Here is a 26661-nt window from a genome sequence, read left to right on the forward strand (position 1 = left end):
GTAGTGTCGGATCCCACCGATCTGCCTGGGAGAGTAGCAGCGGGGGGCTGAATCTGCCTGACACCCCGGGCTCTCGTGCTCCTGCCCCTGGGGAGCTGCTGGCTCCAGGGGAGGGCTGACTGAGTTCATGGAGGAGGCGGGTTGTGGTCATACTGTGAGATCATAGGGCAAGACGGGATGTGGTTAGGCAGTGGGGAGCTGGTTGCCTTTGCCAGGGGGACAAGGATGCTGCTGTTACTTTTTCACGGTGCGTTATTTGGGAACCATTTTGAGATTCCCCCAAAGCCTGCGCCCTGAGCCCTCTGTGCCAGGAGCCCCAGCCAGCAGGGCCGAGGCGGGGCAAGCCTGCAGAAGCCATGTCAGGGCCCGGCTTCTGAGTTGGCTGCTGCGCTTCCGTCAATGCCTGATGTGCTCTGGAACCTTGGAACCAGGGGAGCCTCGGATGAGAGGGAGAAGCCGGGCACTGGGCAGACAGTGCTGCCCCATGGTGGCTTCCTGGCGACTCTGGGCCTTGCCTGGAACTGCTCTTCTAGGCCAGGCCAAGCAGTTGGCACCTAAGGCCACCTCGGCCCGTGGGCATGGGCTCATGCCTTGAGCACCGGGACAAGCACATTTTGTGCCTACCTCTCAGATCCCAGGAGCTCTGTGAGGCCGGGCCTGTGATTATTTTCATCTCACAGAAGAGCAGACAGAGGTAAGGGATGAAGTCATTTGCCCAGGGCCACAGAGCTACCAAGTGGTGAGGCCGGGCCTGGAACCAAGTTTGTCTACCTCAGAGCCAGGTTTCTTACCCACACAGTCCTAACTGGCCCCCCTGCCTTTGGCACTCGCTCCCCCTGCCCTCCACAGCGCAGGCGGCTCCAGGCCCGTCTGTCTAAAGCTCCCAGCTGGTCGTGTTGGTGTCCTGCTTTAAAACAGAGCCTCTGTGCTCCCGCTCAGGCTCCCTGCCTCTGTGCACGCTCTTCTTTTTGCCTCAGCACCTTCCGCTGTGTCTTGCCTGATGCACACGCCTGTCTCACTCTCTCAGTTGACCTCCCCAGTCCACTTCCCTGTGAAGCCACCATCCACAGTGAGGGCCCCTCCCTCCTCCACCCCCAGGAGCAGTTGTGGCTGCTTCCTGCACCCATCACAGCACACAGACACAGCTCATCTGGTTGTGCACCCCCAGACTGTGAGCTTCTTAAAAGCGGGGTCAGGGTCGTTTCCCCTCTGAATGCCCAAGAGCCAGGACCTCACTTAGATTCCTACATAGGACTTCAAGGATTTCATTCATTGCATGTATTTCCCAAGCATTTCACCTGTTCCGGCCACTGTTCTGGGGCTGGAGATAGAGCAGGAGCGGGGTAGGTCCCGACTCTCAAGGGGCCCACGGTAGTGGGTGGGATGGTGATCAGTATCTTGGCAGGGCGGCTCAGGGGGCTGGAGGGGCAACCAATCCAGCTGGGGTGAGGATTGAGGGGGGCATAAGGTGGGAGTAGAGGCACCCCAAAGGGGCCTTGGGCTGGACAACACAGAGGGGAATTGTGTGGCACCATGGGACTGAGAGGCTTGTTTGCTGCGTCTAAGGCTTGCTTGCTTGCTTCATTCATTCATTTGTCCATCCATCCATCCATCCATCCGTCCATTCCACACATCCCTTCTCTGCCTGGCCCTGAGTATTGGAGGTCCAGCAGTGACTAAGAGATACCACCTTTCCCTCATGGAGGTTGGACTGGGGCCACCTCAGGCAGGACTTTGGTCATTCCAGGAACTGAGCCGTTCCTTGGGTGCTTCTTAGAGATACGGACAGACTTCCTTCTGGGCTTCCCCCCACACACCTTTAGATTGAGAGAGAGTGTGAGCGGGGCAGAGGGAGAGAGAGAATTCTAAGCAGTTTCCACACCCAGCACAGAGCCTGACTCGGGGCTCGATCCCATGACCCTGAGATCACCACCCAAGCTGAAACTAAGAGTCAGACGCCCAACCAGCTGTGCCACCCAGGCGCCCCCTCTCTGGGCTTTTCTTAGGGATCTTGTGCCTGCCTTTCTGGAGGACTAGGCAGCAGGAGGAGGCTGAGGTTCTGGGGCTGCTGGCCCCAAGACAGGCTGGTTAGTTTTGCCCGAGAATAGACCTAACACAATAGCTCAATTGTGAGAGGCCTGACTCCCCCCACCTCCCCAACATGGGAACTTTTCTGTGATCAGAATGTGTCTTACAATTGATGTACACATGTAACAGGACATTGTAACATTTTAACTGCCACCCCCACCCCAGGCTGTTACTAAATCAGTCATATGGTTTACAGTCGATACGAGGGAATACGGTTTTGTTATTGAAACTACCCTTGGCATGAGGTTCTGATGTGACCTATCTATCACCACAAATTCCCAGTTGCCAGTGGCTGAATAACCCTTCTATTTGGGGTATTTTATATAAATTCACAGAAAAGAATGCTATTCAATGAATTAATTCATTCTTGAGATTTCCCCAGTATGTCTATCCAGGACAGCAGTGGGCTGGGGTAGGAGGAGTCCAGATCTGGGTTTGAATCCTTGCTTTTTGGCCCACTAGTGGAGGGACATTGGCAGAGGTGCTGCAACCTCTGAGCCTCAGTTTCCTCCTCTGTAAAATGGGGACAGCACCACCCATTTGGTGCCATGTGCCCCCTCTTTGCAGGTCTCTCACTGTTGTACATTTGTGTGATTGTTAGATTCACCTACTGCCTCCTTCCACTGGGCCCTGGGCCCTACCAGCGGAGCCCCTCCGCATCTGACTGGTGTCAGTTGAGACCATTTCGGGTGAAATGGGCTATGATTCAGAGAGGCCCGAAGCTGGATGTGCCTGCCTTGGGCAGGCTGCTGTTGTTTGTCCTCAGGTAGCTACCGGTTGCTGTCTCCCTGATGTCTTCTCAGGATTGCTTGAGTGTGGCCCAATGCAGACTGTGAGGACCTGCACTCTGATTCTGCAGCCCGTGGAGTCTCCCAAGTAGGGATGTAGGAAACACATGAGTGGTATCTCAGACGCATTGGGGAATGTTTGCCTGAGGTTCCGCCCCACTGAGCTGGTGCCAGAGTCCCACGGTGCTATGTAGCTGTGCTGAGGCTCATCTGTAAGAGGGGGTTGATAATGCCTGTTATGTCTCAGAGAGAGGCCTCTATGACAAGCAAGTGATGCATCGAAGTCAGATAAGCATGTGGTTTTCAGATGGCATGGTGTAAGCATTCTGTAGGACAGCAACCAGAACAGACTTGGCTGCCGGGGGACCCAGTGACAGGGTCAGCAAAAGAAAAGTCAGGATGCCTTGAACAGACGGTGGAGTGAGGTGGAGAAAGGCATAGACTTTGGAGCTAGGCTGACCAGGGTTCAGTAATCACCAGCTGTGTGACCTTGGACAAGTTAACCTGTCTGGGCCTTAGTTATCTCATCTGAAAAATGGGATGCTAAAACTAGAACCTACCTCCTGGGGTTGTGTTGAGGATGAAATGAGATAATCCATGTGCCTTAGTTAACCGGTACTTAATAAATCGTTGTGGGATGAAGGGGTGGAGGGAGAAGTGGCTTAGTTGCTCTCCCCATGAACTTAACAGCAATACTGTGCAGTCCCCTCCTGGGCCATGTGTTTCACACATTTTATCTGTTCTACCGCAAGTGCCTTTATTGAGTAGCAATTGATCTAATTTTTATTAGCCAGGCCTGTGAAGTCTGTCAGAGCCTCTGCTCAGACAGGGCTGCCCAGAGAGCACAGTGAGCCACTGTGGTTCCAGCCTGAAGCTGGGAAACCTGCAGCTTCTGCGGCCCCAGAGGCCTGTGCCAGAGACGCACATATCTATTGTCAGCTTTTCCAAATGCTCTCCAGAGTTCAGGAAATCCACTGCAACCTCTGGGCCCACAGGAGAGAAGCCACTGTCCTAAGCTAAGATGCACCAGCGTTGGCCTCCATGTGGTCAGAGGTGGTGATGGAGATGGAGTTTGGGGGAGGAGCCCTTGTGTCTCCCTCTGTGACCCTAGGACAGGCCTGGCACTGGTCTTCCTGCGCACAGAGGTAGCTCACTTTCCTCACCTACCACGGTCCTGACGGGCCCGACAGGCAGACGAGTAGCACCCATGTGGGTGGTAAGGTTGGTATCAGATATACGTACCCTCCCGTAGTGTGGACTTGAAGGACCTGGACATGCTGCAGTTAACTGCAGACATAAAGGCCCCCTCAGCTCCTTGGAAGACCCCCTGTGGGCGGCAGTAGTGGCCACACTGGCTCGTCCTGGTGGGGTTTTCTGGCAGCCCTCGCAGGTTGTCCAGGATAGAGAGAGCGGGCCCCTGCTCTTCCTGGGTCTCTGCGACTCTGACTATTATGGGTCCTGATACCCAGTGACTAACATTTTCTGAGGGGTTGCCACACAGCAGCTGCTGTGTGAAGGCCTTCTTGGGCATGATCCCATGTGGTTCTCCTAGAAGGCAACGGAGTGTGGCTCAGAGTGCTGGGTTCAAGTCCTGGTGCTGGCGCTTACTAACCCTGTGGCCTTGGGCACATCCCTGAACCTCCGTACCTCAGCTTCCTCTCATAAAATGGGGATGAACACTAGTACCTGTGTTGTAGGGTAGCTGTGAGGGTCCCTGGAGCTGATAAGTGCCTGGCTCAGGATCAGTGCCATGTGTTAGCTGTTACTAAGAGATGGGCGGTAGCGTTACCCCATTTCGCAGAAAAGGAAACAGGTTTCGAGAGGCCGCGTGCTCTGCCGGAGTCCTGTGGCTCCTGAGTAGAAGAGCTAGGATTTGAACCTAGCTCATGAGCACTACCTTACTCTACCTCAGTGTGGGAAAATACATGTGGAGAGCATTCGGCCAGCTTTGGAAGTGGCATTCTCGGCTTTTCCTCAGAGCCCTGGTGAAAAGAGATCCTTTTCTAAGGAACGAACTGGCCTCTGGGAGCTCCCGTAATCCCACAGCAGAAGCAATAGCTGACCCGTGACACACATATCACAGAAGGAGAAGGGAGGGATCAGGGAAGAATTTCTGTTTGGAAATGTTATCTAATGCTGAGTGCTTTCAAGGGACTCAGAATGTGGAGCCGGCGCTGTACCCCCTGCTGGGGTGCCAGGGAAGCCTGGTCCTCCCCTCTTCCCCTGCCACATACAGCCTGCTGGAGACCTGGGCGGGATCAGGCGTCTGTGGACATGCAGGGAAAGCCGGGGCAGCACTTTGCCCCAAGCCACAGTGACGGAAGTCTCTAGCTGGTGTGTCCCTTCCAGCTCTGGACCCCTTGGGTCCTCTCCTCCCCAGCTGAGGGGTGAGCAGCAGCTGCTGGGCTCCAGGGAGCTTTCTGAACAGGGGCTCCCGGATCTGGCAGGACAGCGTTTGCTTTTGCTTTTGCCTCGGCATAGTCTCTAGGCAGGGTGCATAGGAACCCAAAACTTAAAAACGACTTCCTATGTCCTTGGGCTACCCCTGTCCCCCTAAGCACACACCTACACACAGGCACGCGCTCACGCACGCACCCCAGCTGCTGGGCCGTGTCCGGGAGCCGCCTGCCTTCACCCCAAAGGCTCTTTGTCTGCGGCAGAGTAGGGCTTACAGTTGAAGCTCTCGAAGCCCAGCCCGTGGTCTTGTGCCCCCCAGAGCACCACCCTTGGCCCAGGTGTCCACAGGTCTGCCCCAGTAGATGCCTTGTTTGGCTCCAAACGAAAGCAAGAGTGACCCCCTCTGGGGTCCAGCTGCACACACCCCCAGTTGGAGGGGTCAGGGTTCTGGAACCCGCAGATGTGGGGCCAGCTACTGCCTCCTGCCCCCTTGTCCCTTGGTGCCACAGAGCTGGCCCCTTACCTCTTCACTCCTGCTGGACTCCCCGGGGCAGCTCCTCACATGCTTTACCCCAGCCGTCAGCAGGGCAGCCTGTCCATGGCCTCCAGGAGGGGTCCCCGAGTCGCAGGCCGGACTGGCCGCCGAGCAGCCCTGCCTCACTGGCCTCTGCTTGCTCTGCTGTGCTCCACAGCCGGGCTTGGGCCGGGGGTGGGGCGGGGGCTGGCCTGGGGTCCTGCTGGGGCTGCTTACAACCTGCCTCCTCTCCCAGCAGGGGCCGGTGTCTGCCTCAGTGCCATGCTCTGCAGGTCCGGGGCTCAGGCACCACTGCTCAGGGCTCCGGGTCCATCCTCAGGCCGTCTGCAGCAGCCTCATTTGAACTCCCCACTCCTTTGTGGAGCCTTTACATGCTGCCGGAGGAAACTGTGAGCACAGCCTGACCCTGGTTGGCTGCAGGCACTTCTCTCCACCCACCAGTGCAAGAGGATCCCCCAGGCCCCAGAAAGGCTCCGGGCCTCCCCTCAGCCCCAGACAGAGGCGGGCCGCCCGGTGATGTCACACCAGCTCCGGCCCCAGCTGGCCCGGCCCCTCCCGCCCCAGCCCGCTTTGGCGGCCCTCGCCCGCCCCCTCCTTCCCTGGCACGAGCAGCCCGGCCAGCTCTACTCCCTGGCCCGCCCGCCCCTAGTGCGCTCTGCAGAGGCAGAGAGCTTCCCCTCTGACTCCGGTAATGGGTTTGGGTCTGCTCTAGCTGCGGGCAGCAGGGAGCAGGTCCTCCCCCTGGATGGCTCCCTCATCTCTGCACTGCCTCACAGAGCCCCAGGTGAGCAGGCAGGGCAGCCCCGCACAGATGGCTTCTCCCCGTGGGTGCCCTTCATAGAGGCCTCTCTCACCTCTAAACCCTGGGGAGGGAGCCCGAGGCTGTGCACAGAAGCCAGCAGGCTCTGTGCTGACAGCTAGCGGGAGGCAGTGGCCTAAGACACTGAAATACCACAGGCTGGGCGGGGGGTTGGAGGTGGTATGCACGGGAGAAGTGCCGGTCACTTCCCACCTAGAGGCCTTGATTAAGTCACTTCCCAGTTCTAGCATCCCTTTCATGCATCCACCCGTAAATGAGCCAAGACTAGTGATCTACCTTCATGAATTCCATGGTATCACTCGGGAAAGGGCTTGGTGCCGGGCAAGGGCGCCTCAGTGGGCTGGACTCCGCGCTCGGGAGGTGGGCAGACCAGGGACCACACTCCCGGAACCTCTGCGGTGACCTCCAGACCTTCAAGGAGCACATGATGAGAGGCCCCAGCACAGAGTCTGTCACTGAGGTGGGGCTCATGAGTGTTCATAGAGTCAGAGTAGAAAGGAGAAGACAGCGCTGGAGCCCCACAAAGTGAGCAGTCCTACAGATGTGTCAGCGCCGCGGGCAGAGGAGGGAGGCCAGCGGGTACTGGGAAGGGAGCAGCTGGGCGCGGGTTTGTGTCTCTGCCTGGGCAGCAGCTGTGTGAAATACTGGCGGTGACTCTTCTTTTCTCTTTAAAAAGGTTTAGTAATGATGGTGGTAGTGGTGATGACGTTCAGGAGGAGGGTTCTCCTTACCCTCAGGCATAGCATACCATGTTGCTGGTCCCTGGGCAAGCAGGTCCAATGTGGTCCTCTGCTCCTCAGGGCTGCCACTCCTGTCTTTGCAGGGAGCAAACTTTGCTTCTTGCCTCAGCCCCTCCCAGCCTGCTCAGACGCGCTCCCTTTTCCATCTGTCAGTCCCATTCCTTTGTAGAAGGCGAGTCTTCACCAGAAGACCACAGTAGCTTATAGCCAAATGGTCGGGTTGGACAGATATACTCCCCACAACTACTGTGGGGGTGAAGGTGCCCAGCCACTCTGGAGAGTCCCTGTGCATGGTCTGCACAGAAGCCGTGGGAGGCCGGGGACTCAAGACCAGCAGAAGCACATAGGATGGAGCTGAATCCTTCTTGAACAGCACCCTCGTCAGCCTGGAGGTTGGCATATTTCCTCCTTTTCCCCTTCCTCTCTCTCGCTGTCTCTCTTCTCCAGGATGTTTATTGGGAACCTGCTCTGAGCTGACACCGAGAAGCCAAAGTCGCTCTCCTCACAGAGCTTGCAGTCAGGAGGGGAGACAGACAGACAAACGCATGAGAAGTGCTGGGTACTAAGTGGGTATCTAAGCAGGAGGCTGGATTAAGCCTGGCAGTCAGGGCAGGCTCCTTGAACTTGTGTTTCAGCTGAAACCCGAAGGGTAGGTCAGAATGAGCAGGTGTGAGTTGGAGAGACAATGGTCTGGGTAGAAACAATAAGTGTGTAAGGGCCGTGTGGCAGATTGCTTTTTTGAGGATGGCCCCAGTGATATCTCCTAGTCCAACATGATACCTTGACACTCCTCCCATTGAGAGGTAGAGTCTCTGTCCCCTCCCTTTGAATCTGGGTGGGTTTGTGACTTACTTATAACCAGTGGAATACAGTGGAGATGACACTACCTGATATCCAAGGCTGGGTGAGAACAGGCAGGGCAGTTTCTGCCTTGTTCACTGGGAAACTCTTTTTTGGGGTCCTGAGCCAGTCTGGACCCTGAGAAGTCCAGCTACCTGCAAGCTGCCTTGCAGAGGCCAGGTGTAGCATAGGTCTCAGCTGACAGCAGGCATCCACCCCCAGATATGTGAGGAAAGATGCCTCTCAATGATGCCAGCCCTAGCCAAGAGTCAGCTCCAGCTGCTGAGGTCCCAGGTATTGGGAGCAGAGATGAGCCACTGTACCATTCTGTAGCTGAATCCCTGACCCACAGAATCCACGAGGATAAGAAAATGGTTGTTTGGGCTGCTAAGTTTTGATGGTAATTTGTTACTCAGCGGTAACAACTGGAGCAATTATAGGGAGTTCTTCCCAGGAGTGCATTTGTCTGAGGAGAGATGGGAAGCATGGCAGGAGACGAGGCCTTTTCAGAGATGGGACTTGATCCAAGGACAGTGGGAAGCCACTGGAAGGTTTTGAGCAACTTGCTTTTATTTCTGAAAGGCCGCATTAGTTGTTGAGTAGAGACTGAGTGGCGGGAACCATAGACAAGTCATCTGCAGCTGGTGGGCGATGGTTGCAGCCATCCTGGTGAGAGAGGCAAGTGGACGCAATGGGGCTCACTGGGTCAGGGGGACTTTCCAGGACCCACCCTCCCCTGGGAACAGGTGAGGCCCAAGTCCCTGATTACTAGAGCAAATTTGCTTCCACAATGCAAAGTTCCTAGGATCCCATCAAGTGGGAGAGGAACACCAGGATGGCCTTGCCCTGTCCATGTTTGCGCATCCCTCGCCCCTGAGGTGGCCTTGGGCAGTCAAGGATGCTGCTGGAGAGCTTGAGCTGTGCATTCAAATTCTGGTTCTACCACTCAGTAGCTCTAAGTCTCACTGTCCTCATCTGAGAAATGGAAATGTTACAAGGACTTACCTCATAAGGCTGTTGAGAAAAATAAATAAGATGTGACACATTAAGCGTAACGCGCACTGGCTAGTACACGGTACAGACTCAGTGTTGGCCTCCTTCCTTGGGCTGTGAGTTCCCGGAGCACTGGAGCAGGTGTGGGTGTGGGCCACACAGAGCTCTCCTTCTGTGCAGCCCAGTCCAGAGGAGTGAATAATTGAGTGACTGGCTGGGGAGGATGAGGAGCTGTGGCTCAGAGTCTAACAGACCTGGGCTCAGATCCCAGCTCTGTCACTAACCTGGGCAACGTTCTTATTCTCTCACCAACTTTGTTTTCTCATTAAAAAAAATTTTTTTTTTAATGATATCACTCATTTTTAATTTCCTGTTTTTGATGTAGGCAGGATATAAATATTGTGTCCTTCTACCCAGCAACTTGTGCCAGTTCTCCGAACTATCCCTATTCAACCCAGGCATTCACATAAAAAAAAGTCATAACTTGGGGCACCTGGGGGGCTCAGTCAGTGAAGCAGCCGACTCTTGATTTCAGCTCGGGTCGTGATCTCAGGGTCGTGAGATCAGAGCCCCATGTCACACTCTGCACTCAGTGTGGTTATCTGCTTAGAACTTTCTCTCTCTCTCTTTCTCTCCCTGTCCCTCTGCCCCTATGCACCACATGCACATGCACTCTCTCTCTTTCTCTCTCAAATAAATAAATCTTTAATAATAATAAAAAAAAGGCATAACCTGAGAAATGTCAAAACAGGTCTGGGCATGTGTTTCATATGTTCCTTAGGAGGGAAGGCAGGCCTAATTATTACTCTGTCAAGCCTCAGACACTTGGGAACATACCCCGAAAGAATCTTTTCTTCCCTCCCAGCATTGATAAGGCATGTAATTAGAATGTAACCAGTTGGAGGCATTTCCTAGTTTGCTCATATATGAATGTTCAGAACGTTCAGTAGATAGTCACTGCATCTACCCTGCTTCTTCACATGTCTATTATTTTTAAATTATATACTGGACATTTTGTATGATACATTGAAAAGACTTTGTATTTTATTGCCTTCCTCTAAAGAATGTTGTGTTTTGTTCTGGCAGGTGGTTAAATTACTGGCATACCCCCTTGACCTTTTGGAGGTTTGGTTTTTAGGTTTTGTTCAGGTAGGTTTATTTTGGTTTTGTCCATAGTCCTAGGATATAATTCTTAGTCCTGGGCTTACTGGTAAGGCATGGCTTTTCTGGGATGAAATCAGAAGCCTTAAATGTTTGCTAAGTCTCTTTAGCTTAGCAGGACTTGAACTCCAAGCTCCATCTTCCGAACACCCTGCTTCCCAGCTACTGCTTTCTTTTGGGCTCTGTGGAGTCTCTCTCTACATATATACTGTTTAGGGATTAACTAAGGATTTGAGGGGAATTTGTACAGTAATTTTGGAGCTCCCACTTCCATGGCTGTCTCCCTTCTGGCATTTTCCCCTTCAATTTCCATCCTCAGTGCCCAACTTCTTTGTCTTCTTCCCAGCCAGTAATACTGCTGCATTCTCTTTCAGTTCTGTCTTCCGTTTATCACCATGAACTGGGAAGGGCCCTAGTGTGCTTCCCATCTTTCAAAAACCATGTCTCCTCCAGTTTCTGTTGCTTTGGATTGTTCTCAGGTGCTTTCAAGCAGTTATTTTGTGTATTGTCCAGAGTTTATCATTGTTACTGACCAGAAAGTTAGTTCAGTACAATCTACTCTTCCATTTTGGTAACTGGAACTCCCCACATCCCAACTGAATCTGTCTTCTCCCCCAAACCTCCTGTACTCCTGCTGCTCTCAGCGCCCTTGATAAACCTAGCCAGCTCGTTGGTGGTTCTTAATTCAGTTCTCTGCCCTTCCTGGTCTTGGTCATAGTCTGTTGGGAAATATCAGCCCCAAGAATTCACAGATTGATTCAGCTCAGTATACCTACCTGGTCACTAGAAGAAATGTGTTGTCCCCACAGGCCTTGTTAGAGCACCTTATACAGCTAATTATGATATGCTAGGCATCAAGCTCAACATTCTGTAGGCATCATTGTTTTTTCCTCTCGTAACTTGGGAAGGAAGTATTACCATTCTTTTCTATACTAACAAGAAGACTGAGGCTTAGCGAAGTAAAGTTCCTTGCACACCAGGCCACACAGCTAGAAAGCAGTGGGACTGAGATTAAGACCCATATCAAAGCGAGCAGAAACACAGGTGTCCTGAAAACAAATAACATCTCTTTAATTCTAAGACATTTTTTCTTGTTTTAAGATCTCTGAAATCAGGAGGCATCTTAAAGTCAACAGCCTGTCAGGGGCTAATTGGCCTCACTTTTTTTTTTTTTTTTTTTTTTTTACTAGAACATGACACATTTAATAGTTGATGACTTCTCAGATTCAAGGTCAAGGAGTTATGGCAGTGTTAGTGATGGAGCTCCATCCAGTGAGGTTGACCCGTGGCTAAGGGACAAAGAAGCACATCCCCTCCTCTCCTAGTCAACCGGACTTGGAAAGGTCCAGGGGCGTGTCCATCCTCAGGAAGCCTGTAGAACTGCCAGAAGCCTCCCTCCCTCCAGATTTAACGCAACAACTGCCTCTAAGCTAAGACTCAGCCAGCTGGCCCCCTCCTCTCCTGGGGGTGCTGTCGTCAGGTCCTATGACTTGTCCCGGTAAGAAGTTTGGAGACTCATGTTTATGGGGAGAGTCTAAGGCAGTGCTACTGGTTATCCTGTACTGCCCAGTGTCCCACAGGATGTCCCAGCACATGGAAAGCCCTTTGCGGACACTGTGTCTGTTAAATGCTGGCCAAACAAATTTATGCAAATGTCAGCACAGGATGCATGTTCAGTCACAAAGTCGCTTCGAGAGCCTGTTATTAGCTCATGTAGGACCCATTTCATTCCCACTTCTCAGCCCACCTGCCAGGAACAGAGTCAGGGTAGCCCTTCTCCTCAAGTGTGGACATCACCTAATAGTCAAAAACATTTGCTGTTCAGTCAACAAATATTTATTACACTCCATCTGAGCACCAGAGTTTGGGCTCCAGGTCAATTTGCCCAAAGCCAATTTGCTAAGGTGTTTAGTTGACTGGTTTTCATTTTGTCTTTATAACAGTATTTTAAGGAATGTTCGATTGGCCTCATCTGCCCTCTTCTTACTGCAGCTGATGCAAAGGCCTGTCCCCAAGAGGGGAGACTGAGAAGCAGAGGGAAGAGAGATTTAATTTTGGTTTGCTAGTTTTCTTTGTATTGTCATAACAAAAACTTCACAGAAATTTTCCAAAGCTGTTTAAAATCATCCCATCCTATATAAACATTTTTTTAAAGATTTTATTTATTTATTTGAGAGAGAGCACCCGAGCAGGGGGAGGAGCAGAGGGAGTGGGAGAAGCAGGCTCTCTGCTGAGTAGAGAGCTGGATGTGGGGCTCCATCCCAGGACCCTGAGATCATGACCTGAGCTGAAGGCAGATGCTTAGCTGACTGAGCCACCCAGGCGCCCCACCTATATAAAAGACTTAAAAATTGCTTTTTGGAACATTGTCTGGGTCAGACAGAATCTTTATCCCAAACAGGAGATGAGGGACTGAGGACAGTTTTATGGTCAGTGGGAAGACCACAACCCCCTTCTAGACACCTGCTGGAATTCTCCTCCCAAGGAGCAGCCGAGCTGTTGCTGACCTTGCTTATCTTTCCTGGAGCCCAAGAAGGCAGCTGAGTAGATAACTGAGGGCTTCTGGCAAGAGACTGACGGGGTGAGCTTCACAGGCCTGAGGCCAGGGTCGGGGCACAAGGCAGGGGTGCTGATGCACTCATCAGAGAGGCCTGAGGGCAAGTCTGGGACTGTCTTGTCCTGGACTCTGTCTGGAGCATCTCACTAGAGGACTAGCACAAAGAAGCACATGATAAACGTCTGTTGAACAGCTATGTGGGAATGCTAGCCTTCAAAACACTCTCCCTCTGTGTCACATCCAGGGTTCCTGACTCAGCGTCTTGGGGCTGAGGGCAGCAAGAGTGCAATTTAGGAGTCGGGCTAGAAGGAGAAGGGAGAGGAGACCCAAGATAAGAAAGCCTCCCTGACGTCGTGAGGCTGCGCCCAGACCTCCGAGGGCTACCGCAGACCCGCCCCAAGCTGATTCTGGGGGTCCCCTGTAACTCCTCCTCCACTGACCTGGCTCCCAGGTGCCCCTGCCTCAGCCTTGCCCTCTCCCCTTCCCATTGGTCCATCTGCCAGGCAGGTGCAGGAAGGAAGGCAGCGCCTGCACTGGGCATTCTGGGCCATCCTGCCAGGTGTGGGTGGGGCAGCAGGGGGACATCTGCTCATATTCCACATTTGGGTGGGTGCTGGTGGTGTCCGCAGTATTAGCCCCTCTCCACACGGCAGGGCCAGGCTCCAGAGCGCTTTGGCATGTGTTATCTCCCTCAGTCTCACGGCAGGCCTGGGAGCGGGGAGGGCAGCGATATTCCCTTTTGTAGATAAGGAAAATGAGACCGTGACGATGTTATGGTCACTGTTACTGTCATCATGTATTAAATGTTCACTGTGCACCAGGCACCGTGCTGGTCATTGCCTTATCTTGCCGAATCTTCCCAGCATCTGCAGAGGGCGGGGCTCCAAGCATGGCTCCAGGATGATTTCTGCCCACCCAAGGCACTTTGCTTTCATGAGCTCCTTCCTCCACTAAAAAATGTTAAAAATCATCTTCTGTGACTGCATGGTATAAAGACAAATATGTTAATATTGAATATTAAGGCATTTTCTGACCTAAAAGTTCACTTTTTATTCTCATTTTAAAAGAAGTTAGAACATTTTTGTGAGCCCCCCCAAAGTACTGTGAGCCCTAAGCGCCGTGCCTGCTGTGCCTAATGGATAACTTGGCCCTGACTGTAAGTCCACAAGCCCTTACCCACAAATCCAGAATCCGAAAGCTCTAGAAAAACAGTAAGCCTTTTTTCAAAAGTTTGGCTCAAATTCATTTGGTGGCAAAATCTGACTTGAATTGACATGAGGTTCTGTGTAGTCTTTGAACCGCTTAAGGTCCCCACCCACCTATTTAGGGAGCTGCTCTGACTCCACGATGGGGTTGGAGGACAGGCGGCCTGGGCACCACATCCCATGCCGACATTGTCTGCCCCCTTTGTCCCCCACCCAGCGGACCCCTCTGCCTGCTCCCTGTTCTCCTCTCCTGGATCCTGAGTTCCTCAAGGACAGGACCATGTCGTGTTCATCTCGTGAGTGCAGATATTAATCATTTCTCCATAAATCCATCATTTCCCTTTTCTTAAAGAACCCACAGGGAGCCGCCGTTCACAAATTTATAGCTGGGGTCCAAACCCAGCGTGAGTGTGTGATTACGATGAGCCAGTCCCTGGAGGGTCTCTGGAGCTGCTCCCCATACGCAGAGATGAGGGGGACGTGCACGTGGGTCCCTGGAGGAACAGGTGGGAGACAAGTTCAGGGGAAGGAATAATAGAGACAATGCTGGTCGACCACTCATGGGTCGCAGGCTCTGTGCTAACTGTTAACATCCGTTATTTATTCCCGCAACAACTCCATGTGGTAAGAACCATCACTGTCCTCCTTTTCAGGCTGAGAAAGACAAGGTTAGAGGCCTAAGTAGCCTGCCCGAGGGCATGCAGCGGGGGAGAGATGGCGCACAGGCGTAGCCTCGGGCACACAGACCTCAGTCCGTGGTCATGCCTGGTGCCCCCAGGGTGGTGCCTGAATGCAGCCCGGCTCCCAGAGAGCAGCTCCAGGCCAGCGAGGGCTCTCTGCAGAGGTTGGAGGGGCAGTTTTCAGGGTACTCGGGGAACACGTGAGTCTCATGCAGTGCTGAGCTGGGAGACTCGGGGCCAGGTGAGAAGGTACCACAGGGCACAGCAAAAGGCCTGCCCCCCAGTACTGTGTGGGACACCCATCGAGTTATCCCGTAGATGTTTATGGAGTATCTATGTGGTGCCAGAGATGAGATCATTTGAGAGACTGATGAAACTGGTTCATGGAATAGGTAAAGATGGGGTGGGTAGGAGCGGGAAGGAGGCTGCTTTCAACAGGGTGCTCAGCGAAGTTTCTGAGAGGGAGGGTCATGGGAGCCAAGACCCTGGTGATGGGAAGGAGGCAGGCATGCAAAGGGAACAGCACATGCAAAATCCTTGGGATGGGAACCAGCTTGGCCTAGCTGAGGAATGGAAAGGCCACTGTGACCAAGCAGCAGAGACAAGTGGGAGAGGGGGGGAGTGGGGACCAGTGAGAGAGGCAGGCTGGGCAGATGAAGCCTTGGGGTTTTATTCCGAGTGCAACGCAGGCCCCTGGAGGATTGCAATCAGGAAAATGTTATGCTTTGTTTCGCATTTTCTCAGTGTCCCTTTTGGTGCTGGGTGGAGAATGGTCCAAGGGGTAAGGAATGGAACTGGGAAGACCATTAGGAAACTTGAGGGGCTACCCAGGTGAGAGGCCAGGGGATGGGCACTAGGGCAGTGTCAAGGAGACAGTGACCGGTGGCTGGATTCAGGATTTTGAAGAAGAGTTGACAGGAACCCAGCATGACTCTAATATGGTGAGGATCAACCTGCATTGTTTAGCACCTTAAAGATTTGCCACTTGAGAGCCCTAGAAATAGAATTCTGCGAGCAAAGTAGTGACCCACAATTGGGATTTCCATGTAGTGTTGGGCAGTGCACACCCTACACAGCTGTACATGACAGCCCTGACCACAACCAGCACAGACATTTGGGCACTATCCTCCAGAAGTGTGGGGGAAACGTTTGGCAGCAGGAAGTTGGAGCAAGGAACCATCACCCAAGACACTTCCAGAAATGACTGGGGAAGTTAGGAATGAGGTTGAGGTGAGGCAGTTGTGCTGGAAGGGTCTATAGAACATGCTTGAATTGCTGTTAATGTTCCCACAGGTTGGAGTGGACTGGAAAAGTCCAGTTCCTTATCCCACTTCTTGAGCTAATTTGTTCTCATCCTTGAAGTAGCTCCCGAGCTGGATGTCAGTATCCAGAGAGATGCAGAGAGCTCGGGGTCTCCTTGGGCTTGCACGAAATTGTTTTCAGCAGAGATCCATAGGTCTGTTGTCCCAAACCTGGAAGGGGGAGCTTTGCAGGAGGCACTGTCAGGAAGACGCAAGAACTTTGTAACTGTGACCCTGGAAAATTGGAAGGGATTGTTCCTGCATCTTCCCCAGTTTCAGATGCCCAGACCTGCCCTGATTCTCCAACTGGTAGGTCTGGGGTGGGCCATCTCAGGGACACCCACACAGGCCCTGCAGGGAGTAAAGGCAGCTGGTACAGGAGGCTTCCTTCAGCCCCTCCAGGCTCCAGACCATGCCCTGGCCTCCCTCTCATCCTCCCTGGACTGGGCCAGATAGATTCCAGCTCTAAGGCTGAAATCCTGGGGGGCAGGGGGCAGGTTTCCCCTCCACTGGGTGTTTTCTGGTTTCTGCCCCACATCTGCTCTTTGGCACCCTGCCTTGTGCCAGGAGGCTGACCTGTATGGAAGCCCCAATGGGCTCTCCTTGCCTTCTGGCTTTGGGTTGGGTTTGGCCAGTGGCAGGTGCTAGCAGGAGAGGCAGGGGTGGGAAGAAAGCAAGGACAGGTGTACAGCCTGCTCCCGCCCTGCAGGACCATGGTTGTCTCGGTGCAGTGGGAGTCAGCAAGGCCTGGGTTTGAGTCCCGCCTTTACTTCTCATTAACCACGTAACTTCTGAAATTTACCTATCCTCTCTGTCTGTTTCCTCATCTAAAAATTGGGACAGCAATACCACCTTCCCAGGACAGCTGGGAGGAATACGTGAATCAGCATGAGGGCAAATACCCTAGCGCAATCCCTGGTACACAGTAGGTGCTCGATAGATGCTGGCTCTCTTCTGTTAGTAAGTTGGAGCCCCGTTATCTTGGATTTCCAGCACGTTTGGGTCTTCTGAAGATCACTAGTTATTTTGTATCTCTCCAGAGAGTGTCCTTTAGTTTCCCTCTTTGGTTTGCACATCTGTCATTGTCCCCGAAACCACCCCTGCAGAACCTCACTAACTGTCCTTTAGCCAAAGAAATGCTTCCCTGCCCCTGCCTTTGTGTGTAGCCTGCACTTGAAGTCAGCTCGACCAAAGAAAATAATGCCTTCGACAAGGTGGCAAGCAGGCTTGTGGAAGGCGCATGTGTATACATCCAGCAATAATTCGGAATGTTTATTGAGCACGTCCTGATCTTCACCACAACCCTGGGAGGCAGGTTCTTTTATTATTTCACCATTTTCAGATGCAGAAACTGAGGCCTGGGAAGTTGCCTGACTTGCCCCCAGCCCCACCTGAGTAAGTCTAGCACTAGGGACCTGCCCTCTCAGCCCTTGGATTACCTACCTGCCTTGGTCACAGGGAAACTGCAGCTCTTCAGGCCCCAGGGCCCGAGTCATTGTAGATAATCCGGTTGCCCAGAAAGCTACAAGGTTGTTTGTTTCCTTAGTCATCCAATGTTTAAAATTTCTTATCCAGTCTCATTAAGTTTTTCACGCCGACTAGCACAGACACACATGCCCGCTAACTTCTGTAAATCCTGGCGAAACACAATGCTGACCTCTCCTTGGTGACTCAGTCGTCTCGAATAGACGAACATTACTGCAGGCTGCAGGGTGGAGGGCACTGTGGACGGTGCCCTGTAAGCCCCGTGAGCCCCAGGCAGCTGTGTTTGTTGTTCCTTTCCTAGCTCTTCCTTCCGTGGCAGCAATCACCCTCCCTTCCTGGCCTCCCCATCCCTCTCCCGGTTTGTTGCTTCTCACCGGCTGAAGTCCCAGAAATCCGATAGAACTATTTCTAAACAAGGGGAACCGGGCACTACACTTGTCTAAAGGGCTCTCCTGTGAGTAATGTACAAAAGACTCAATGCCTGAACTTGATCACATCAATTTGGGGAGCTCAAAGGTCTTTGGGGCTTATGAGAGCTATGCTCTTACAAAATAGCTGCCATCTATTACGTACTCAGTGCGTGCCCGGCATGGTGGGAGGCCTTTTATGTGGATTATTTCATTGAATCCTCAAAAACAGAACCTTCCAGGAGAGGTTTGATTCTGTCTTCCATTTTAAGTGATGAGGTAGCTTAGGCTCAGAGAGGCTAGGGAGTCTACCCACAGCCACACAGCCAGTGAGCGGCAAAGCCAGGATCCGTATCTGGGCCTGTCTGAATCCAAAGTTCACAAGCATCATAGACTTTGAGCCCTTAACTTCCCAGCGGTATAAGGTTGGGCAGGTCAGGGAGGCCCCTGACGCTCAACATCTTCATCTGGGCATAATGCTGCTTATTCCCAGAATTATTAGGAAGGTTAATTGAGACAAATGTTGTATGCTTGTTTCATAGTAGGCACCTAGGGTTGTGTTCCTTGTATTTGTGACTTTAGGACACCTTACATCAGTGGTCCTCAAGCTTCAGGGGCCTCAGAATCAGTTTGCTAGGCCCCCTCTTACACTTTCAAATTCTGTGGGTCTGGGGTAGGGCCTGAGAATTTGCATTTCTAACAAGTGACCATGAGGATCGAGATTTGGGAGCTGTTGCTCAAGATAGATGAGTTTTCCAGAAGGTGAGTCTGGGGTGGCCCAGCAGTGCCCATCACCTACTTCTGATGGCTGTTTCACGTGAGCAGATGTTGGGTATGTGTGGAGCAGGGAAAGTGCGGATTGGCTTTTCGCAGCCATTTCCTGGGAGCTGGCTTGATGTTGGCCTCACCCTTTCCTTCCCTTACACCAGATGCCCGCGTGTCACTGACCTGGGATATGGAGTGTTTCAGCAGCATGGTGATGTCTAGACTCTGAAACAAGCTTCATTCGACCAGTCTCATTAACATGATTCCCACTTGCTTTCCTGGTACAGAATAGGAGGTAAAAGGCACATGAAAAAGATAATAAATTATCTTGCAGAAATTACTTCTATAAATTATCTGTCTCCCCCCTCCCGACCCCCAAAAAAACCTTCTGAAGCATTGATGAGGCCAGGCATACTTTCCTTCATAATTGGAATTTTAGGTTTATCTACATGATAGTATGATTGGTGCTCCCCGCTCCCCAGCAGGCTGTAAGGGTGAGGTGGGCCACCCCTGGCTCCCTAGCGCTCAGCACAGTGCCTGGTACACGGCAGGGGGTACTCCGTTGAGGTTGTTGGCAAGCCTCGTGGCACGGTGGCAGGTGCTAAAGTCAGAGGGACCTGGTTTGAGCCTGAGGCCTGCCCTTCCTAGTTGAATGGCCTTGGACAAGTAACTTATGGGGGCCTTTGTTTCCCCCTTTCTAAATAGGAGATGGTAGAAATAATACCTATATTTCAGGGCTGTCGTGAGAATTAAACAGCATAAAGTACCCACAGTGTCTGCCACATGGTGCTTTATTTCCCCCTGGTCCTCATCCTGCCAGGCAGGCTGGTGCCCTGGTATAGAGTGTGGGCTCTGGAGCCACAGTTTCAAGTTCAAATCTCAGCTCCACCACTCGCTCCCTGTGTGGCCTTGAGCAGCAGCAACTCACGTCCCCTGTCTGCTTCAACGTCCTCATCTGTGAAGCAGGGATAAAAGGCACCAGCTGCACCGTTTGTGACCAGTAAGGACGTGTACGCGTAAGACTCAGCTGTGGGGCCGGTCTGCAGTCTGCATGGACTTGACCCCCTTCCACACGTGCAGAAGAGCAGGAGCCTGGCCACAGGAGGGGGACATGGGAGGTGGTGGCCCAGGAGGCTGGGCGGGGGCGCTGCCCTTCTCACGATGACCCCCCGCCCCACCGCCGCGGGAGAGAGGAGAGCAGCATGGCAGGGGAGCGCTCCTGAGAAGAGCCATCCCAGCTTCTGCGCCGGAAAGTCCCTCTCTCTGGCAGCCCTTGGAAAGGCGGCTCGGTCTTCAGCTGGTTTTGATTACTCTCACGAGCTCAAGAGCGTGCTGCGGTGGCATCCCGCTCCGCAGAACTGCCTTTGCCTGCAGACGTCACCCCCTCTCTGCTACCTGCCAGGCTGGGGCTGCGTGGGGTGGGGTGGGGTGCCCCCCCCCCCCCCCGGGGGGGGCGCCCCCCCCCCCCACCCGCCCGCAGGCCTGCCATCGCCTTTCTTCCTCTGCCAGGCTCACTCTGGGCAGCCCTGGGCCTTGGCCCTCCTCCCGGGCATTGTCAGAGATGCTTCCAACACCTCGAAATCCACCCAGGGGAGGGAGGACCCTCCCCGTCCCCTTTAACGTGGAACCCAGACGGTCCTGGTTTCTATGTGTGCAGAGAGTTTGGTAAACAGAATGCTTGAGCCCTGACTTGCTGGAAGGGGCGAATCCCAGCTGACGCCCCAGACGTTCAGCCTATTTTGGGCCTGGTCTCTCCCCTGCCGAGGTCTGTGATCAGAGCGTTCATCTGCACCCCCCCAGCACCCCACATGGGGGTTGAAGGGCCAGGTGAGCCGGTTTCTCGTTCTCATTCCTGTCCTGCTGCAGCGTAGGCCCTGCCAGATCACCCGCCCCCTGCCCCTGGGCTACGCTCACTGATGCCTGGTATCCACTAAGTAAATGCTCTTGACCCCGCCCCCCCCCCCCCCCCCCCCCCCCCCCCCCGTGTATGCTGTGACTCAGCACACACAGAGGGGAGCTTCACTTAAGAAAGAAAGTATTCAAGGCCGCCATCCAGCTCGGGCAGGCGCCGGGCGACAGCTGCCAGTTCCTGCCCGGCTAGGAGGGCTGTGCCCCCTCCACACACAGAGGGGTCTCTCCTTTTTTTTTTTTTTTAAGGCCCACAGTCTCTTTTGGTTGCTGGACCAGATGCAGTTTAAATCTGTGTTGAGCATACCTCATTAATAAGTAGCAGATTAATAGTCTCCTGGAACTCCACAAAGTGTGTTAGAGGTCTGTGTGTGCCTGGTGCTGTGTGGGGCTCCAGCTCCAGCAGAGCAGCCTGGGGATGCTGGGTTGGTGGACTGTGATGCTTTCCATGCCTAAGACCCCTTTTGTGTCTCTCGTGAACTCTGGTTCTGAAAACGCCTATCAATAGTAATAGCTACCATGTCTACCATGAAGTTAATGGCTACTGTGTGCCAGGTGCAATCGAAATTCTTTGTTATCTCAGGATATTCTATCCCTGTCGGGGGTGCGAGATTAGATGATGCCTGTCTCCTTTGTGTAGATGAGGAAACTGGGTCAAGAGTCATGAGTCTTGCCCAGGGTCTTGCCCCCAGAAGTGACTCTGATCTTTGTTTCTATACGTTGCAATATAAACTATCTCTGTGAAACATGCTGCTTGCATTAAGTAAAAATAAATGCCTCACCCCCTTTATTGCTAACAAACGTCTAGTTGCCCAGAGCTTCTGAACAGCTGAGAGTAACTATATAATGATGGCTGGAACAAAACCCAGGCGATGGCTTCCTGCCCCTCAGTTCCAGTGCCCAGGCTTCTTCCCCACACCCACTCCTATGAATCCTGGACGGGTGCTCTGAGCAAGAGAGACGTCCTAGACACACAGCAGGTGTTGTTTTGAGGTGAGACAGGTGCTTCTCCTCCCCAAAGCCAAGTAAGGAGGCTCTGGGAGAGTCCTTTGCAAAGACTGGGGTGCCTCTGCCTCTGGGGGAAAAGGGCTGGGCATGCAATGAACTGCAGGACCTTCAGGCCCACTGGGAGCGTGGGAGAGACCCCCAGAGCTGAGAGCAAGGAGCCACCTCTTTCCAGTCCCCTCTCCCTCTCTGGAGAAGAAGAGGAAGAGGGCGACTGACATGTAACCCCCAAAGTTTGGGTCACATTGAATGTAGAAACTGGTGCCTGTTTCTGTGCAGAGATGTGTAAAGGGGGTAATCTGAAGAGTCGTCAGGCCCTAAAGGACTTGGTACAGAGAAGAGCTGGGTCTTGCCCTTCGTTCAAGTTCTCTGTGACCCTCACAAGATGCCAAAAACTCCCCCCCAGATGTTCCTGGGTCTGCACGTGCAGGGGACAGAGACTGGCAGCAAGGCAGGAGCTGGGCTACACAGGCGGCGCTGCACCACGCGGTGGGACACACCCTTCTAGAGAAGGGGTCGGGACATGTGCCCCTGGTGGCAGGGACGGGAGGCCGGGCTGCTCTTCAGCGATGGAGGGGCCGGGAAAAAGCTGAACGCGTCCCTAGGGGACCCAGATCTCCACCTGCATGGAGACCACCAGCTGGCCAGGGCCACCTGCGTCAGAGGGAATCAGACCAGACCAGATTCGCCACCCCCGACAGGTGACCCCAGCATGAGCATATCTCGCTTTTCTGGAGAGAGTGGACTGTGAGAACTGCTAGAGTCTGGAAGGGTTAGTGGAGGAAGTTCAGATAAAGAAAGGGGCTTGGAAAAGAGCAGAACTCTCCCTCCCACCTCCCCCAGTCCCCCAGGGAGAGGTGGGGGAGAGAAGAGAACAGCCATGAGTTTTGAATTCCGTTTGGATGGAGTCTTCACATAAACAGAACCAAGTCTGAAATCTTCTAATGCAGCCATGCTAAAAATGGAAAGTGACTGCAAAGTTACAGAATCTGGCCCAGATTTCATTAGGGGACCTGCTGCCCATGATGGAAAAGGGGAGTCAGCGCAGCACGTTAGGGAGTGTGTGGCAGAGAGAATATGGCATTTCACGTCTGTACCCCCAGTGGGCTCAAACTGCTCAGTCAGTAGTAGTGACCTTAGTCGTCTACAGGCCCTAGCTTGGGGGTCCCTGTTCTGGCCACCTGCACTTCCCGTAGATGCCCGAAGGCCCCACTCGCCGGGTGGGGCGGGTGGGGCAGAGGCACACCCTTGGCCACACTGGCCGTGGTCCAGAGTGGGGCGTCCAAATGAACAGGGCCTGCTGGGAAGCCCTGGTGGCGGGTGAGGGGATTTGGTGAAGCAGGAGGAAAAAGAAGAGGGCAGGATGAGGAACGTCTCTGGAGCATCACTGAGCACCGCCCCTTCCCAAGCCTCCTCACCACTGTGCAGCAAACGACACTAGGGCTGAAGCCTGACCTAGGCGTCCAGAAGGATTTGGAGTCCATGTCCCAGCTCGCTGCATGCAAAGTATGTGCCTCTCTGAGCCTCACTGTTCTCCCCGTGGAACAGTGACCAAACAAGGCTCCCATGGTAGGGTGGTCATCGAGACACGGTGGGGAGGAAGCAGATGGAATGCTGAGCTCAGTCGTGGCCCCCAGAAGCGTGCACACCTTGAGCTGTCACCATTACCACCTTCGTAATCTCTGTGGGAAGGTGTGCTTATCCCCAGTGTCACAGGTGAGGTGCCTTCATCCTTGTGGTCAAAGGGTCAGGGTCAGGTTGCCTTACTCCACACCCATGCTCTTCTCTATAGCTTGCCAGATAGAGTCAGTGGATGTCAACACTGCCACTGGCCTTTCACCCTATGGAGCTTCTGTCCCCCTTGCCAACCTCCTGGAAGGTAAGAAGCAGGAGCCTCAGAAATTGAAATCTGTAGACTCCACAGTGTGGAGGAAACAGATGGTCACAGGAATGACCCATGGCCTGGGGGTTTTTATCTCAGCCTTGGGAGGCGGTTTGTCTTAGAACTGTCTGCTATAATAAAATACCATAAAGTGGCTGGCTTCTTTTTTTTTTTTTAAAGATTTTATTTATTTGACAGAAAGAGACACAGGACGGGAGGGAACACAAGCAGGGGGAGTGGGAGAGGGAGAAGCAGGCTCCCCCGCTGAACCAGGAGCCCGACGTGGGGCTCGATCCCAGGACCCCCAGGACCCCGGGATCATGACCCGAGCTGAAGGCAGACGCTTAACCATCTGAGCCACCCAGATGCCCCAAGTGGCTGGCTTCTAAACAACAAACATTTATTTCTCAAAGCTTTGGAGGCTGGGAAGGATCACAGAGCAGGAGCCCAGGGCAGGCAGGGAGGGCTCTGAGGGAGTGCTGCGTGAGCCCTGACCTGCAGGATGAGCAGGCCTCGCCCAGGCAGTGGAGACAGTACTCACGCACACTGCATGCGTGCTTGCACCCACAGATGTTCACTTTATTAGATACTAATCTCTAGAGTCAACACGTTCTTGAATTGTTAGAGCCGTAAGTTCCAGCCCCGCCCCCCCAACCCTTTACCGACGAGGAAACAGAGCCACAGAGAAGAGCAGCGGTTTTGTCGATGGTTTGTCGATGGTCACATTGCTAGTAAGGGGCAGAGCTGAAACAAGAGCCCAGAGCCCCGAATCCCACGCAGCTCGGGAAGTGCTCATGCCCAGGGAGCCAGGAGTCCCGAAAAGAGAGGATGAACGGGCGCCAGTCATCACGATGCCGGTGTGAGGGGCAGAAACCAGAGCTGTCCTGGGCGCAGGGAGTGGGTGTCCGACAGACTCACAGATTGCTGCATGTAGTCTGTTGTCAAAGAAGCCCCCAGAAAGACAGAGCCCTTCATGCCAGCTATCAGTCTGCAGAGCTGCATGTCCCACGGAGGTCCACAGCACCACTCACCCCTCCCGAACCGTTTGACCCAGGCACCTCAGCGCCTCAGTGTCCCTGTCTGTAAGGTGGGCATTGATAACATCTGCTGTCTCAGAGGTTGCATAAGGACAGCACGGAGCTCACTGACGCAGGTAAAGCCCAGCGCCTGACATCTACTAGGTGCTCAGCCGATGGCACTTACTAGTATTTATTATTAACACACTGGGGTCGTGGGCACTGGTAGGAAGGTGGCACTTTCACTGGCTGAAAGTTTCAGCCCAGTTCTACTCTGGATTCTTCACATTGTTGTTCTGGTCCTAAGAAATGAGTATTCCTAGTTTGGGTCCTCTAGGACCCCACAGGATCTCTGCCTCTCCCTTGAATCTGCTCCCATGGCTTGGCCCTGGAACCTCAGCTGCCTGTCCTTACAAGGGATGGAAGATGATCCTTCTTGAGAGACGTGTCCAGACCTTGGGCCAACAGCATGTTGTCTGGGCTTTTCCTGCCTCAAACGAAGTTTTGTCCAGAAGGTGGGTCACACTGTCCTGTGCTGACATGTGACAGGCCGGGCGAGGCAAGAGTCAACAGGCCATCCCATGCCCCTGTTCCCAGGAGGTTGCCATGGGGCTGTGGCAGGGAGAAATTTCCAGACCCTGCCATTCCTGGGTCACTCTGACTAGGGAGGCCCCAGGAAACTGACTGCCAGGGCCGCAGCCACCTACCCCCGTCCACACCACCCACTCTTCTTCTCAGGAAGGAGCCAGCCTGCTCAGCAGCTGCACAAATGCTCCCGAACCCAACCTGCTGTTTGCCCGGCTGTGCTGGCCACAGGTGCCCACGTGGACAGGACCAGTAGTAGAGACCTGGAGGGAGAGGGATGCCACATAGCCAGTGGCCTGATCCATCTGGGGGCCAGAGCACAGGGAATCCACCCTGCGCACTGTGGGTCAGCAGAGTGAAGGCAAAGGGTGGGAGAAGTAGAGCCTGCCTCAGCAGGGCCCAGGGCAGGGAAGGCCCAGGCTGTGGGTTCAGACAGGCACAGGTCCTAACCCCAGTCCTCGCCCCCCGGGGTGCCACGTAAGCTCCCCGTGCCTTGGCAGGTGTATAACAGCTGCCGTGAGGGTCCAGTAAGCTGGTGCTTCCCCAGACTTCGGGATTTGTGACCATCGCCACCATTCCTTAACCTTTGTACTCAGTTTTTCTCTTTAAGTCTATTTTATTTGTAAATAAATGTCTGTGCAAAAGATTTTCTTTTTTTTTTTTTAAGATTTATTTATTTGAGAGAGTGTATATGTGTAAGTGGGGGGAGGGGCAGTGGGAGAGAGAGTCTTCAAGCAGACTCCCCACTGAGTACAGAGCCCAACGCAAGGCTCAGTCTCAGAACCATGAGATCGTGACTGGAGCTGAAACCGAGAGTTGGACACTTAACTGACTGAGCCACCCAGATGCCCCTGTGCAATGGGTTTTCTAACACATGGTGAAAGAGATACAAGTGTCCGTCCCAGACCACCATGATCCTCTCAGTGGTGTCCCCACTTTGGGGAACAGAGATGACACTTGTTGATCATTTGTCTCAATGCTTGGCACATGGTGAGCTCTTATGCTGTTATGATTATGATTATGATTATGGTTATGATTGCCATTGTCATAGCAGTGAACCTGTAGGAGGAGAGGAGCTGGGAGCTTGGGCTCTCTCATCACCACCAGCCCCTCTTCTCCACTCCACGAGGTCCATCCTTTTCTTTTTCCTGCTTTTCCTTCCACCTTGAGAGTTGGCTTTGGGGGACCCCGGAAGGTGGAAAGGCAGGGGGTTGCCTGATGGACAGGGTCAGGCATGCAGGCTGCTATCTGGTCCCAGACCCTAGAGCCATCCAGCACCTGCGTAAAGTGATAACTCTGATTATGTGCCATCGAGAAGGACCTGGACAGGACCTGTGTACCCCAGGCGGGCAGCAGGGTCTGTGGTGGCCTTTGCCTACCCCTTGGCTTTCACAAAAGGCATCTGGGGTGTCCGGGACTTGTGATGATGCTTTAGTGCCAACCCAGGTTGGGACCTTTCCACTTCCACTAACGGATGAGCCCTCTGGGGTCTTCCACCAGCAG

General features: G+C 53.5%; 2 protein-coding genes across 11 annotated transcripts in view; one reads left to right on the forward strand and one right to left on the reverse strand.

The window, feature by feature from the left end:
• The window catches only part of ANGPTL2 (angiopoietin like 2), a 36160-nt gene extending 29993 nt beyond the window's left edge, over positions 1-6167 (reverse strand). Inside the window, exon 1 of the mRNA XM_021691193.1 lies at positions 5797-6167. The gene's annotated coding sequence lies outside the window, so the exon portion shown is untranslated. The remainder of the gene's footprint in view (positions 1-5796) is intronic.
• Positions 1-26661, forward strand: part of RALGPS1 (Ral GEF with PH domain and SH3 binding motif 1) — a 222733-nt gene that overhangs the window by 121572 nt on the left and 74500 nt on the right. The window lies entirely within an intron of this gene.

Source organism: Neomonachus schauinslandi, chromosome 13 (genome assembly GCF_002201575.2).
Source record: "Neomonachus schauinslandi chromosome 13, ASM220157v2, whole genome shotgun sequence".
In the NCBI taxonomy this organism is placed as follows: domain Eukaryota; kingdom Metazoa; phylum Chordata; class Mammalia; order Carnivora; family Phocidae; genus Neomonachus; species Neomonachus schauinslandi.